The following is a 15180-nucleotide window of genomic DNA, read 5'->3' as shown; positions in this document are numbered from 1 at the left end:
TCGACGCCATGGCTCCGCTCAAGTGCGCGTCAACCTCGGAGCCCGCGCGTCCTTTAAAAATCGCCGTCATGTGGTAAAAACGTGAATCGTGCAGAAACGGAAACTCTACTTTGTATACAACCACCTAGATGGCGCTACAAATCCAGGGGAGCAGTGGTTTTTTCAAATTGCGCGCTCAAAAATTTCGATCACCGGTGATCGACGCCTAGTGCCGTGGTAAGGAAAGAGTTAAAGACTGAGCCACTGCAGCGGGGCGGCGTTGAACAGCATTTTCTTAACCAGCCAAAAAAAGTTGCTTGAAGTGCAGCCGTTAAAAACTCCCAATCAAACTAACAATTCCAGCCTCTTCTGCTTACTTAGCAAAAGGCTTGCGTCGTGTTGACCAAATTTTTATTTTTCCATTATAGCAAATCACTTATGTGGAAATTGCTAAAATAATACTCAAAAAGTATTGTCTAGTGATAAAAAGCTTTGCGATACCAAGCTTTGCAAGCCCCGGTCCAAGAACATCCGATGCGGAGCCGGAGGAGGAGGGACCTCTGCCGTCTGGTGGTCCTTTTATCTGGCAGGCGTTGAGGGGGCGTCCCTTGGGCAACCCTTGGGTCGGGGTGCTCCATTAGGAGCTGCTGCTCCGTGATGGTTCTGGCAACATCCAGGGGCACCACAGTAGAGCAGGGGGTACGGCTTCCATGGAAAGCCTTGGCCAGGGCATCTGCTGCCTCATTGCCTGGGACTCCGACGTGGCTGGGGATCCAGGCCAGGGAGATAGAGCAGCCACGGGAACAGATGCTGTTGAGTCTGGCGGCCAGCTTGCGTACAACGGGCAGCCGGCCCCGTGGCTCTTGCAGAAGCTGGAGGGCCACCCTGGAGTCGCTCAGAATGGCCGCAGACTGCAGTGTGGGATGGGACTCCAGGATCTCAGCAGCCAGGTGGAGGGCCGCCAGCTCTGTCTAGCTGGCCACGAACGGAAGCCTGGCCTGCCAGCTTTCTCCCAACGAAGGTGTAGTGCAGGCAGCTGCGGCAGATAGGCAGGCACCCATGAGGACCGACCCGTCCGGGTATAGCAGCGTGCAGCCGGCCAAGTCCTCCTACAGGGTCGCTGCTGCCTCCTGCCGGAGGCCAACTGCAGGGGTGAGGCGCTTCGGCTTGGCACCACGTGGTGGCATGAGCACCCGGAACAGATGGCCCAGGTCTGGTCGTGGAGGGGGAGGAAGGTGCTCTGGCTGCCCTCCCACCAGCTGCTCGAGGTCCTGGGCAACCTTCCTAATTCGCGAATGAGGATGGCCGAGGAGGCGCTCCAGGAGGGGACGTCCGTCCGGGGCGAGGTGCAGACGCTCAACATGGCGGAGTGCCGTCCGCTGGGCCTGCAGCACCTTGGGCCACACGCCGGCCTCTGCAAGTGTGGCCGGGACCTGGGAGCCACGGGGAAGTCCCAGGCACAGACGGACTGCAGCCCTCTGGGAGCGCTTGATAGCCAGCTGCTGGTGTATGGTAATCTGGACCAGCGGGAGGGCATACAGGAACTGAGCCCCTGCCATGGCCTGGAAGAACCGGAGCCCCATTTGTGGGGTCATGCCGGTGCCTCCAGCCAGGAGACTCCGGATGGCGCCACGGACCCTGGTTGCCTGTCTGCAGAATGCCTTGACAGCTGGCCGGCAGGTGAGGTGGCGGTCAATCAGGAGGCCCAGGTAGTGGCAGGAATGCTGCCATGGGAGCTCCCGTCCTGCGACGCTGAGGCAGGTCTTCCCCGGGCGTGCTCCTGGCCGGATGTTGAGCAGCATGGCCTCGGACTTGATGGGGGAGAGCTGCAGGAGAACCCGTTCCAGGTAGGAGCTGACCCTGGTGATGGCCCGCTGTACGTTCCTGATGACCTGAACCCTCTGGCGCCGTGGCCCGCTGCACCAAAGAGCAATGTCGTCAGCATAGATGGCAATGCGGACGGGAAGTTTCAGGCCATCTGGAAGGCAGCTGGGCCATCGCCAAGTTGAAGAGCATGGGGCTCAGCACGCTGCCCTGGAGAACCTCTCTGGTGAGGGCCTGGGGGGCACTGGTAGCGGCTCCAGCCGGAACACAGCTCGTGCGGTCCTGCAGGAAACTCCGGATGTACCCCCGGAGGTTGCCGGTGACACCAAGGCAGTCCACGGCCTCGACGATCGCCTCATGGGAGACATTGTCATATGCCCCCTTCACTTCCAGGAGTGTGAGGCAGATGACTTGGCGGGAGTGACGTACATCCTCGAGGCTGGACACGATATCTGCTATGGGATCAGCAGTACAACGGTGCCTCCGGAACCCTGACTGCTGCTCGGGCAGGAAGCCTGTGGCCCCAGCGATCCACTCCAGCCTCCCCAAGACCATGGACTCCATGAGCTTCCCTGGGGCCGAGGTCAGAGACACTGGCCTGTACGACAGCAGGTCAGCAGGTGGCTTGCCCGCCTTGAGGACTGGGCCACCAGGGCTGTGCGCCAGGCCTCAGGCAGGCAGCCTGTGGACCAGACCTCGTTGTACGTGTGGAGCAGGCTCGTCTACATGGCGTCGTCCAGGTACCACAGCATCTGATAAGTGACGCCGTCTGGTCCAGGGGCACTGCGGCGCTTGGAGTGCAGCAGGGCAGAAGAGAGTTCCCCCCTCGTGAGGACCGTGGAGCAGATGGCCGTGATGTCTGCAGCATGTCTGCAGGCTGGCTGGATGCAGTTGCGCCTTGGGTAGAGCCGTGCAGGAGGAGGCTCCCAGGGAGGAGGGCCTCTGCCAGCTTATCAGCCAGCTGCTGGTAGGTGAGTCCCCCTGCCACTGTGATGGCCAGGTAGGGGGCCCGCTGGATGGGAGGCTCCAGCAGCAAACGGAACAGGCACCACGCCCTGCACTCCCCCTGGCGGCCACCAGGGAAGCACAGATGCCCTCCGACGGCTCTCTGCGGCGTCGATTGTGAGACCGGCGGCACTTCGCGTCGAGCTGGTTGTGCAAGGTCTAGTGCTCGGGTCGATCTGTGCGGAGAGCCCTCCGCTCTGCCTGGTGCCGTTGTGCCCGCAGCTGGAGGAGGTGGAGGTCCGGGACGGGCTGACCGGGGGGACCTCACAGCAGATCGTGGCAGCCTCAGCACACCTAGCAACATGGGCCAGGATGTCGTCCTGCAGGGAGAAGCTGCGAAGGAGGTCCCGGAACTTGTCCCAGTGGACAAGTCTGCACCTTCGACAATCTACTCTCTTGCCCGGTTTAGGAGCCAGAGTGATAGGGTAGTGGTCCGAACCCCAGGTGTCCACCGAGCGGCGCCATCCATAAATACATCGGGGCGTCCCAATGGATAGATCTATGCATGTGCGGACGCCCCCTCGACGGACAAACGTGGGGACCCCAGTGTTCAAAACATGCAGCCCAGTACCGCAAAGGGCCTCAACTAGGTGCCAGCCGCGACGGTCCGCCCTGCGGGATTCCCACCGCGGGTGAGCCGCGAAGTCCCCGCAGAGCAAACAGTCGCCGCCAATGAGATTGACTAGCTGCAGCAAGGATTCGGCATCCCAAGGGGTCTGGGGGCGCACATATACACTTGCCACAGCTGTGTCAACTCGACCCAGCCTGACCCTCACACAGACGAACTCCATGGGGGCCACAACCGCATCACTCACCAAAATCTCTGCCTGGGCCAGAGTCCTGCGGATGAAGATGGCTGCTTGGGAAGATCCGGGTGGATGGCTGTCCTCCAAGCATGGGTCAGCCCGACAGGAGGACTGCTGGCAGGAGGACCTGCTGCCATAACCGATGTACCTAGGCAGGTGTAGTTTGTCCCGCTGCAGGTACACCTCCTGGAGGGCCAGTACATCGTACTCCTCCAGCTGGAGGCGGTCATGGAGCTCGGAGGGACGGGGTCGGAACCCGGCAATTCCACTGGAGGACCCGCGGTCTGGAAACAATCTGCGGTGTGCTAGCCATGATGGGTAGACTGATGCTACTGGGCCTGCGCCATGCCCAGTGGTGGTTGGTGGGCTGCTGTCAGGAGCTGCGTGAGGGCCTGGAGGGTGGCCGCCAAGGTCCACGTCAGCTGGTCCAACTGGCCACTCAGGAGGAGAGGAACAGTACCAGCCTGGGGATGGGTAGGTCCTGGGCCATGTTGGAGGTCCTGCAGATGTGGTCTGGGTGGGTCAGCCGCTGTGGCCTTGACGGCCTGGCCGTACGATTTCTGCCCCGTCCGGAGGTCCCACCGGACGGCCTTCCTTGACACTGGTTCCGCAGCGGCTGCACCCGCAGCAGCCACACGTCGTTCTTCCTGCCAAAGGGGGCAGGCTGGATTGTCCGACGGGTGGCCTCTGCCGCAGTTAGTGCATCGTGGTGCTGAGGCGTCACAGGCACCAGTCCCGTGGTGTCGTCCGCAGCGGCGACAGCGCCTGGGGTGAGTGCGGCTGGCTGTCACGTAACGTGGCGGCCACAGCGGCTGCACTGGATGGGGCAGGGCAGGGCTAGCCGCACTGGCAGTCGTAGTTTGTAGATGGCCACATGGGACGGTGGCTTTGGCGCCCCAAAGTTGATCTGCAGGGTGGTGCCCTGGCTGCGCCGGACTCCAAAGATGGGCACTGGTGCTTCTAGTGCTGAAGGCAGCTCGGCGTCCCTAAGGTCAGCAGGCACTCCGTGAATGAAGCCCGTGGAGGCGCCCTTGTCTGATGCTGGTCGGGCTCGCACCTCCATCCCAACAAGGGAGTGGATGGCAAGGAGAGCTGCCAGGGCCTCCTGGGTGACTGCATCCGCAGCCACCACGTTCCGTGAGGGGTTAACCCGCACGGAGGCAACACTTGGTGTGGTGGACAGCTCCGCTGCAACCTAGAACCTGCAGCGGTGCTGAAAGGTGTCGCTCTTTCCCCGAGGCCGGAACAGGACAGTCCCTACCAGGTTGTTCACTGCCTCAGGGGGAAAGGGGACGGCGTGGCTTACGTCGGCGCCCTCGTGGTTCCTTCAAAATCCAAGCCTCCTCAATGTCCCCCTCTGCTGGGGGAGGGGGTGCTTCAGATGTGAGACTGCTTGGGGGTGGGTCCAGGGTGGGGTCAGCTAGGTGGTCTCCTGCTTGGTGTGCAAAGACCTCACAGCTCTCCTCCGTGGCGTTCTGCGGACCAGAGTCCTGGGACTCGATGATCACAGGGGAAGATGGTAGCTCCGAGGAGGTGGAAGACTCCTCCAGGGAGGCGGGAGTCTCCTGAAGAGGCCGAGGAGTAAGGAGCTGGCTGCCGGACTGGGGCTCTTTTGAGGAAGGGGGGCTCGTGTCCCTCTTGCCTTTCGCCTTCTTCTCGCGCTGCGGAACAGGGGCTGGCTTCGCGGTCTTCAGGAAGGCAGCTGCCACCCTCGAGCGCAGTCTGGTGAGCGCTGGGGACCATTGGGCGGATCCAGGAGGTGAGGGGCTGTGGGGCCTGGGTGCCTTGGAGACCGCATCCAGCAGCCGGCATCCTTGCTGGTGTTCCTGCAGGAAGAGCTGGACACTGGCCTCCAGGTGCCGCAGGAACATGTGGGTCACAACCCACACTGGAGCTGTGACGGGAGGTACTGATGGTCGCAGGAGCAGCTTGGTCCTGGCTTGTAGGAGCCTCCATGGCTGCAGGGGATGCGTGGCCACGCTGCTGGCAGCGGGTGCCCCGCGAAGGCACAGGGAGTGCCCGGGCACTGGCGCTCTGTTCGATGGCTGATGGTCAACTGACATAGCTGGTTTTTCTGGGGATTTGGGGCCACGCTTGATACGCAGGGAGAAGCTGGTGTGGCAGCCAGTAGGATGGTGCCTAGGCAGAGGGGAGTGCTCACCCTCTCTTCCGGGGCGGAGAGGGCCGCCAAGCAAGGAGGTCGATCGGCTGAGTGGCGCGCGCGGACTTAGGCGAGGAAACGCACTGGCAAGCGAGCAGCAACAACTGACTGCACCAAGAGCATGGAGAGAAGTGAACCCCAACCAGCATGGACAGGAACGGGGTTCTTTTTTTTTTTTTTTCAAGGCCTACGAGGCAAGTGTTTATATTGCTACCACCTGCTTTGTGGGAGACACAGCAGTCGGTTGCTGGGGGTTTCGAACCCGTCCACTGAGCCCATAACCCAAGCCGCTTGGGCAGCTGCGCTGCGGGCGCTTTTATGGCTTTGTGGAGCATACTGCGTTGTTGATGTGAGCACTTGTTCCCAAAATCGGTATGCGGGAAAGAGCAAAGCCGCTATCTGAATTCCCGGCCTAGCTGTGGACAACATGAGATGGCTGTACCAGTGCAAGTCACTACCTGTTATAAGGGGCATCTGTGTCAGCCTTCTGCCATATCAAATCTTTCGGTCACTAATGGCAATCAGCTAACGCTGACATCAGTTCAGATCAATGACACTTTGAGCACGCAGGAAGTTGCCGCACAGCTCATTAGAATAAGTTTGGTTTTAACGAGGACGTTTAATGCACACATGACACGGCAACGGCGTGCTGTGGGTACGTGGTTATCCATTATGAGGTCACTCTGTGTCCAGCCGGCCTTCCGTGGCAGGTACACGTAGGCGTTATTCGTACGCGACACGTTTCCCCAACCTGTGGCGCAGACTCGCAGCCACGACAGGTCCGGACAAAATAGGCAACGGCAGGGCACGCTAGGAAATAGTTTATTATCCTAACGCATTTAATATCCTAAAGCATAGTGCGTAAGAATGTTCTATCCGAAAAAAAATAGATGTTCAGTAGCTCACCAAGTCGTTGATGTCGACCGGCGTTGGGTTCAGGGGCCAGCGGGTAGCAAAGGGGTTCCTCGGGCCAGTCAAGTCAGGGCCGGCAGTGAGAGAGTGGTTCCCTGCTGCGAGTTCCTCCTTTTATCCTCTCGGTCATTGCCTCCCTAGGAGCACATCGTAGCCGACATGCTCAGGCATGCAATCCTCACCGCAGAAGGCAGCGCGCTGCCGTTACGTCGCGTCAGTGCTGGGGTGAAAATGAGCAGAGTCGCAGGGGTGCCTTCTCCCCACATTCCTGGCAGCGCGCGCGCGTGGAAGTCACGATCGCCGCTGGCGCGGGGCACGAGTTGGGATACCGGTTCATCCCATATCCTCCCCTCCTTAAGAAGCCTGCCGAACACAGAAACAGGCACAAAACGACTTTACTAGCTTTCCATGGACCTAAAGGTCCAGGTACATGTCTAGCTCTTCCGGGGGATGGGCTCTGCTGCTTTGTCGGGCACCGGCGGTTCCGCGGCCACCAGCGTGGGGGCCGTCAGCTTGGGGTCCGGGACCTCGTCATTCGGGGCAGGAGGTGCCACTGCCGAAAACGGAGGAGCTGCCGCGGCCGAGGATTGCAGGCCAGGGCTCAAAGCAGGGGGGCTGCCGGCGTGGCAGTCACTAACCTGTAGCAGCCACTCCGCGAACTCTGCCTCGCGGCCTGCCCGCTCCAGGATCTGACGGGGCACAGTGCTGTGGACAGCCGCCGCCCGATGTTCGTTCTGGGTCGTGGCCTCCCACGTCCTTCGGTCGTGCAGGGCCCCCACCTTGTGGGTTTGTGGGTCTTTTCGTGGAGCAGCACGGCCCCACACAGGCACAGCAGGGCTCCCGAGGGCAGGGGCAGGGATGCGCCCTCGGCCTGCTGGTCCGCGTCGGCGACGGTACGCCCTCAGGAGATGTTGAACAGCCTGGCGGGGGCGTGCACCTCTTTGCCCTTTCCTGCCGCTTCCATGGCCGCCACGAAACAGCCCACCGGCGCGTCCATACCTGCTTGGTAAGTCCACGTTGCTACATCCTGGGGAGGCTAACGAGGGGCTTGCTCTACTGGTGACTCCAGGCCTTGGGCCGGCGGAGTCGACGACGGGCAGTGGCCGAGTGGCGAGCGAGTAGGCGGGGTGCCCAGGGTTGTGGTGGTAACCTGGCAGCGGTGCGGCGACTGCCTGAAGGGGAGGCCCAAGTGTCGCTGGCCAACACACTTAGGGCCCGGTGGGGTGTTTGCCTGGTGGCGGCGATGCAGCGAGTGTTGATGGGGGCTTTGGCCGCCAGCTGAGGGTGAACGCCGGTGTTTGAGCTGTGCCTGCTTCTCCAGCTGCGTCGGGGAAAAGGTAGACACAGATGTAACCAATTACCGCAGCTTATGCTACATAGCTGTTCGACCCTCACGAGAGTCATGAGGGTTGACGCAAGTCAGTCTTACGTGACACTGATTGCCCTGAGCCCATGCATCCAACAAGACTGCCTGCCAGCTAGCACCCTCGCTGTAGGCTGCACAGCTTTCTACCCAGATTGAGGGCAGACGGCGCATACCCAGTGAAGTAGGACGCGTTGTTTGTTATCAGCTTCTCTGGGAAACCGAACCTGGTGAATACGTTCATCAGCTTGCCCATGATCACTGTGCCGTCAGCTTTCTAAAGGGGGAAAAGTTCAACCCACTTGCTGAAGTGATTCGTGACCACCAGCAAGAACTTGTTCTTGCTCGGTGTCGTAGGATACGGTCCCATGATGTCACACACTGCGATCTGCTGGGGAGTCTGGCTGGTAATCAGGTGCATGAGGCCGGGCAGTCGTCCGCCTCGGGGCTTCACGCTTTGGCACACATGGCACAGGCATGCATAGCGTATTACGTCCCTTTTCATGCCAGGCCAGGTAGCGAAGCGACACAGCTTAGTGTAAGTCTTGGGGCCGCTTGCATTCCCAACGATGCACGAGTCGTTAAAGTAGCGTAACAGTGCTGCTCTGAATGCTTGCGGTGTCACCACCTTGAACGCCTTGTTTTTGTCGACGTTCTAGCAGGGGATATACCTCAGCAGGACGCCGTTGGAATACAGCAGATACGAATCCATTGCGCTCGGAGCACTACTAGCTGCTTACAAGCGCTCCGCACTGACAGCAAAACCAGCTGTTGCCATGTGCACGGCGGCCTTGCTGCCCTGCTCCCGGAGCCCGTCAAACACCTTTCGACAAAACGGATCCTTCTACTGAGCTTCCAGCAGCTCCTTTCTGCTCAACGCGATCCCCACATAACTCGCGTAGTCCACGTGGTTCACGCTCATGCCCTGTGTCAACGGTTGTTCCACGTCCCTTATATGGGCTACGGCTCAGGTCTGTCCCTCACTCTCTCCGGTTGTCGGGCGGTCAGTCGTGAGAATGCGTCAGCCATAGCGTTGTTTTTCCCTTTGCGGTAGCGCACGGTGAAGTCGTAACGCTGCAACAACAGGGACCAACGCGCTGGGCGGCTGCTAGCCTTGCTGAGTCATCTTAGCCAGGTGAGACCCATGTGATCCGTCTCGATCACAAATGCCACCTCATCGACGCACTAGGTCAACTTTCGCAGAGCAGAAACTATCGCGAGACATTCCTTCCCTGTCACCGAGTAGTTTCTCTCTGCCGGCGTCAACGAACGGCTCGTGATTGCTACCGGGCAGAGAACGCCTTCATGCTTCTGAAGCAACACTGCTCCTAAGCCCAGGTCGCTTGCGTCGGTTTGAATCACAAACTCCCTGTTTAGGTCGGGTAGCTGCAACTCAGCCATGTCAGGGAGCACTTTGGTGAGGTTGCGCAGTGCATCCTCTTGCTCGTGACCCCAACTCCAATGCTCGCCTTTCTTCAACACCTTTGTCAAATGCGCCTGCAGCGGTGCGCAATCTGGGATGAACTGGGAATAAAAGTTCGCCATTCCCAGGAAGCGTCTGAGACCGGCTAGATCTGTGAGCGACAGAAACTTAAGCAAAGCATCAAGCTTATCCTCTCACAGCAGAATGTGGCAGAATCGTGAACCCCAACAGTGTTATTCGGGTCGCGGTGACCTGTGCCTTTTTTGGGTTCAAAGTGATTCCTGCGGACCTCAGTGTCTCTAGGGCGTTCTTCAAGTTGCGCAGGTGTTCCTCGAACGTTTTCGAGTGCACGACGATGTCGTCCAGGTGCGCGAGTGCATGTTGCCACTTCACATCTCCCAGAACACTGTCCATTAGGCGCTGATAAGTAGCGGGTGCTTCTACCAGGCCAAAAGACATTCTCTTGAATTGGAAAAGGCTTCTGTGACAAGTGAAAGCAGTTTTCTCCGTATCACGCTCATTCATTTCAACCTGAAAGTATCCGCGGTTAGCATCGAGCGTTGTAAAGTACTTCGCCCCACCTAGGTTGGACACTAGGGAAGAAATGGTTGGTAGAGGGTAAGCATCATTTCTGGTAACCTCATTTAGTCTGCGGTAGTCCACGTGTGAAGTCGATACGTATCGACTTTCTTTGGAACTAAGACTACCGGGAAGCCCCAAAGGCTATTAGACCTCTCAACAACGGCAGTGTCGATAAGTTCATCTAAGGCGCTGTCCTGTTCTTTTCTTTTAGTCAATCTAATTGGTCTAGGATTGCACTTCCAAGTCAGTGCATCACCCGTGTCTATTCTGTGCCTGACTAGGGTAGTGAGGCCAGGGCAGTCAGTGAATGTCGTGTTGTATTCGTAGAGGAGCGATGACAACCTTTCCTTCTCCCTCTCCTACACGTTCACTTCCGACAACAATGGGTGTGCTGACCTTCCCTGCACGGCAGAGCAGTTTTTTACCGCGGCAACCTTCTCTCTGCGCTCTCTCTCAGCAGCGATTGTCCGCTCGCCTCCTGGTTGTGGGGCTGGCAGTGTGGATTTGCCACGGTCTCCACCCGCTCACACTGTGTTCGGAGTCTGAATTGTCTGCGATGCCGCAGGCGCTTTGCGAAAAGCTTGATTGTCGTCTGTGGAACTGCAGTGGAACAAACTAGGTAGCGTTGCCTGTTTCATTCCTTCAAACTTCCGACGTTGGCTCTGATGGCAATGCCACAGTAATTTTGAAGGCGATTAGTGAGCCCATCGGTCAATTTTCTTTGCCACCTAATCCACGCACTGTCTTCTTCAGCTTTCTTAGCCGGCGGTCAACCTGTTTTTGGGCATGGCCAATGCATTCAAATTTTTTCACGCTGTTTGGTTCAGAAATATCCTTCACTCTCGAGTAGCTCTTCGAGTCTCCATCTCCATAGTAGTGCGCATAATTCAAAACCTCGCGTCGTTTCTGACCTCTCAAACATGCGGTAAAGTCCAACTGACTGCATACCACCGGCAGTGCCTGTGTGCTTGGCATGACAAGTTGTGTGGTTCGCCTTCCATTTGAGGAATTCGCTGCTTGTGGGACTCAGTTTGCTCTTTGTCTTGCATGACTTAAATGTGCTGGACAAAGCTTCCACATCAATTATTTTTCCTGTATCCACAGATATCAAAGAAACGCAGCTGTTCAATGAAGCATGGCCACGTTGTTGCCATGCGCCATCCCCTGACACTCCTCACTGATTACTGTTGACAGCCCTCTTCTGCACTTCAGCTGCTGCATCAATCATTGACTTCGATGCAACCTCTTTTGCAGCGTCAGACACCTTCAAAGGTATTTTACCATAATTGGAATGCCACGGGGGTGGAGGCATATTCATTACTTTGCAAAATGTTTTCGCACCACCCGCATGCCCATTTCTTAGCTGTCGCATTGCATATATAAGTCGAACGTTGTTCTCCACTGAATGCCCTGACTTTTTTGATGAGGAGAAATGGTTCTCATAGCCACATGCAACGCACAGAGTAGCCAACACACAAGACGCACCTGCATAGGAGCGCTCCTCAAGTTTCAGAGATGTTGCCAAGCACTCCGGACATGCCAGCAATGACAACTTTTCACAGAATGTCACGGTCAATTACCCTCGAGTGGAATTAGAGCCAGGCCAGTTATTTCATAACACATAAATAACAGCACGGCAAACGGGACAACAAGGAAGAGACACAAACACGAGCGCTGACTATCAACTGAAAAGTTGATAGTTTTCAGTTGATAGTCTGCGCTCGTTTTTGTGTCTCTTCCTTATTGTCCCGTCTGTCGCTCTGTTATTTATGTGTCAATTGCCCTGTTTCCCTCTGGCGTAGAATCCGATTTACAGTCATTGTAGTCCTCCACATCGCTGAGTTTCAAGGCACTTGCTGAAGCACACATGTTGGTGGGGTTGGGTTCGTCGCCCACTTCACCTGTCGTGTGTCTATTTCCGGAAAACTTTCACTTTCGTCTCCTCTGCACTCTAATCTTCCCTATCTGGGTAAAGCCCGTAAACAACGAAGTTAAATCGTTCAAGCACACGAGGCACCGAGCAAGCTGTCTTTAGGTTCTTCAATTTGCGCGGGAACGCTCCTGGGTACACAGCTCACGTGATGAAAAAACCATGCGTCCCTCTTGCAAGCACTTTTGGTATTATATGAAAGCAGAAATGGACACACATGCATAGAAAATGTTACTATGATTGTGAACTGAAAAATTATGGTGCAAAAAATGGTGTGACCCCCAAAAGAGGAAAATATTTTTCGGTATGTGGAAGCCGGAACTGTGTTAGTTTTTGTTGAGCAAAATGCACAGGGGGTTATTTGGCTGTATCTTTGGAACGGTTTTAGTTAGCACAGTTTTTTGCCAATCATACAGAAATAAATGTGTAATTTGATAAAATAAAATTCAGAAAATTGATTAAAGAAGGAAAAGTTTTCAAAGTGGCCTCATACCTTAAACTTAACAGTGCTCGAAACTGCGTCTTTTTCAAGCATTGCCCACGTACACAAGGCAGACATCAATGTTACTCACCTGATGTCTCATACCATACGCATAGCTGCTGCTGTCGCAGAGGAGCGATCCATCAGGATTGCTAACAATCTTCACATCTGCTTCTTCGTCGTCCGTGATGCGGATACGCATGGTCGTCTGCTCAGCATTCACGATGTCTGTGGCCATTGCTCTACTCCTGCTGCACTCGCTGAACTAGGGCAGCACCTTTGCAAAACAAATAGCAAGGTCCGGGGGGGGGGGGGGGGGGGGGTGCTGCACTGAAAAAATGAATACGAAGGTGCTGCAGATAGTTCAGCAGTGTTTAGTAAATTCATGAAACTCTCAATGGGCGCACTCCTCCATCCAGCCACATGTGTAGTGTGGCAAAGCCTACCACTTGCGATCGGCATGGGTACCATTTGTTGTGGGGGTTTCGATATACCTGCTTTTCTTTTTGGCTCATTTGCTTTAGCCCAGAAAAGTCCACAGTGCTCGAGTGGATCTTTTTTCACTTAATATGTTCCTGGGTAGTCCCTTTGAACTGAATCGTCCTCGCCGGGGACCCGCCAGTAGGTGCATGGTGGTTCGCGTACAGTTAAACCTGGATATAACGAAGTTGAAAAAAGCTCCCGATTTTTCGTTACATGCAGGTTTTCGTTACATGCAGGTTTCGCGTGAAGGCTCGTCAATTGTTTTTATGACGTGACACGACTGTTCTTACGTCGCCGCGCATGTGGAAGTGCGTGGCGCGAAACGACTGCACCATGTGTCTGCGCATAGGCGACTTGGTGTAGAGAGAGGAACTCGAGCGAGAGACAGCGGGAATCATCGTGCCTGCGTGCTCTGCCGAAGCGCGATTGGTGGCCCCGAGAGGGACCGTTGAAAAAAAAAGCTTCCAAAGGAGCTTTGAGAGAAGAGGAGAGGCGGCGTTATTTTACACTGAAAAATTGCGTAATTGCTGCCTGCTTCTTCGGCACAAGTGCAGGCAGGACACGCCGCTCCAAAGAAGCTAAATCATGTAGAGCTCCTTCATCGTCGCGCGAGCCGACGAAACGGCGCATAACGTCCATTGCGTTCATCACCTCCTTTGCAGTAGGCACGTCACACGGATCTGCATCGCAAGCACCATCATCACGATCATCTTGCACGCTTTCAGCCAGTGCTGCATCAGTCATTTCCTCTGTAGCCACGGCGGCGTTGTCGGCAAACAAAAAGTCATCCAGTTCAACGTCGTCGGGTACACCACCGTTAGTGCGTAGCTCGTTCCACGCTTCGGCCACATCGGACGGAGTAGAAACGTCTTCCTCGTCATCGGCACCAGCCTGTGCGTTTCTTGCTACTATTCCGGCCTTTAAAAAGCAATTCCTAATAACTTCTGCCCTGACCTCTTGCCAGGAGGCAGCAAGCATCTCGACTGCTTGATAAATATCAATCTTCATCTCCTGTTCCAGCCGGATGTCGAGAAGAATCTTCTGGATTAGTCGGCGTCGGTAACAGCATTTAAAACTGTTAATGACCCCTTTGTCAAGGGGTTGTATTAGGGACGTGCAGTTGGCCGGGAAGTAGTGCAGTTCGATGTTCGAGAGCTGCAGGCCTTCGACGTGGTGCGCCGAGCAATTATCCAGCAGTAGGCAAACTTGACGGCCTTGCCGCTTGACGTCCTGGTTAAATTCCGTTAACCATTCTGAAAATATTGGCCGAGTCATCCACGCCTTGGAGTTCGCCACATACTTGACGGGCATACGCTTCGTTCCCTTAAAACACCTGGGACGGGCACTTTTGCCGACAACCAGCGGGACTCGCTTGTCTGTGCCGTCGAGGTTGGCGCACAGCAGAATCGTTATGCGGAGCTTGCTCTGCTTTCCGCCGCGGCAGTCATCGCCTTTTAGTGCTAGCGTGCGGCCCGGAAGCATTTGATAAAATAGAGCTGTCTCGTCGGCATTGTAGACATCGGCCGCCTCGAAGCGACTCAGTATTCCAGGCAGCTTGTCAGCCACCCATGAAGCAGCAGCATCGCTGTCTGCGGAGGCAGATTCGCCGCTGATTACTCTCCCGACGACACCGTGTCGGCTCTTGAATCCCTGCAGCCCCCCGTTGCTTGCCTTGAAATCGTCATGGCCCAAGATACACGCAAAGTCCTTTGCCTTCTGTTGCAAAATCGCGCCACTAATGGGCACATTTCTGGCTCGCGTGTCCAAAAACCACGTGAACACTGCCTTGTCCACATCAGCATATGTCGACGTCTTCAGGCTTTTTTTCTTCGAGCTTGTTCCCGACTCCACTGCAATTCTGATGTTGTGTTCCGCACTCAAAATCGTTGATAGGGTGCTCGCTGGAATGCTGAAACGGGCGGCAATGTCCTTCTTCTTCTCGCCCGCGGCGACTGCATTTAAAATTGCAAGTTTGTCTTCGAAAGACAAAACTTTTCGTTTTCTGGCAGTAGAACTAGCAGAACTCATCATGACCAACCGACGACGCAGTTACAAGCGGAGACGCACGACTACACGCCGACGGCAGGCCTAGCACCTCCAAAACAAGTCAAACGAACCAGCACGAGAGCACAGCTGACACGCACAGACGCAGGACAAACGCAAAATGGCGAATGCAACCAAAGCCACCTAGACTAGGGAGAAGGCCTCCCCACTCGCCCCGTGACGTCACC

At 56.3% G+C, this 15180-nt stretch overlaps 1 protein-coding gene and 1 pseudogene across 2 annotated transcripts in view; one reads left to right on the top strand and one right to left on the bottom strand.

Annotated features, from left to right (window-relative positions):
- LOC144128023 (uncharacterized) overlaps positions 1-15180 on the top strand; it is a 185909-nt gene that overhangs the window by 79374 nt on the left and 91355 nt on the right. The gene's annotated exons all lie outside the window — the stretch shown is intronic.
- Positions 7122-12704, bottom strand: LOC144127663 (uncharacterized; annotated as a pseudogene).

Source organism: Amblyomma americanum, chromosome 4, assembly GCF_052857255.1.
Source record: "Amblyomma americanum isolate KBUSLIRL-KWMA chromosome 4, ASM5285725v1, whole genome shotgun sequence".
In the NCBI taxonomy this organism is placed as follows: domain Eukaryota; kingdom Metazoa; phylum Arthropoda; class Arachnida; order Ixodida; family Ixodidae; genus Amblyomma; species Amblyomma americanum.
Note: the sequence above shows the minus strand (reverse complement) of the source record. Positions and strands in the feature narration are given on the sequence as shown.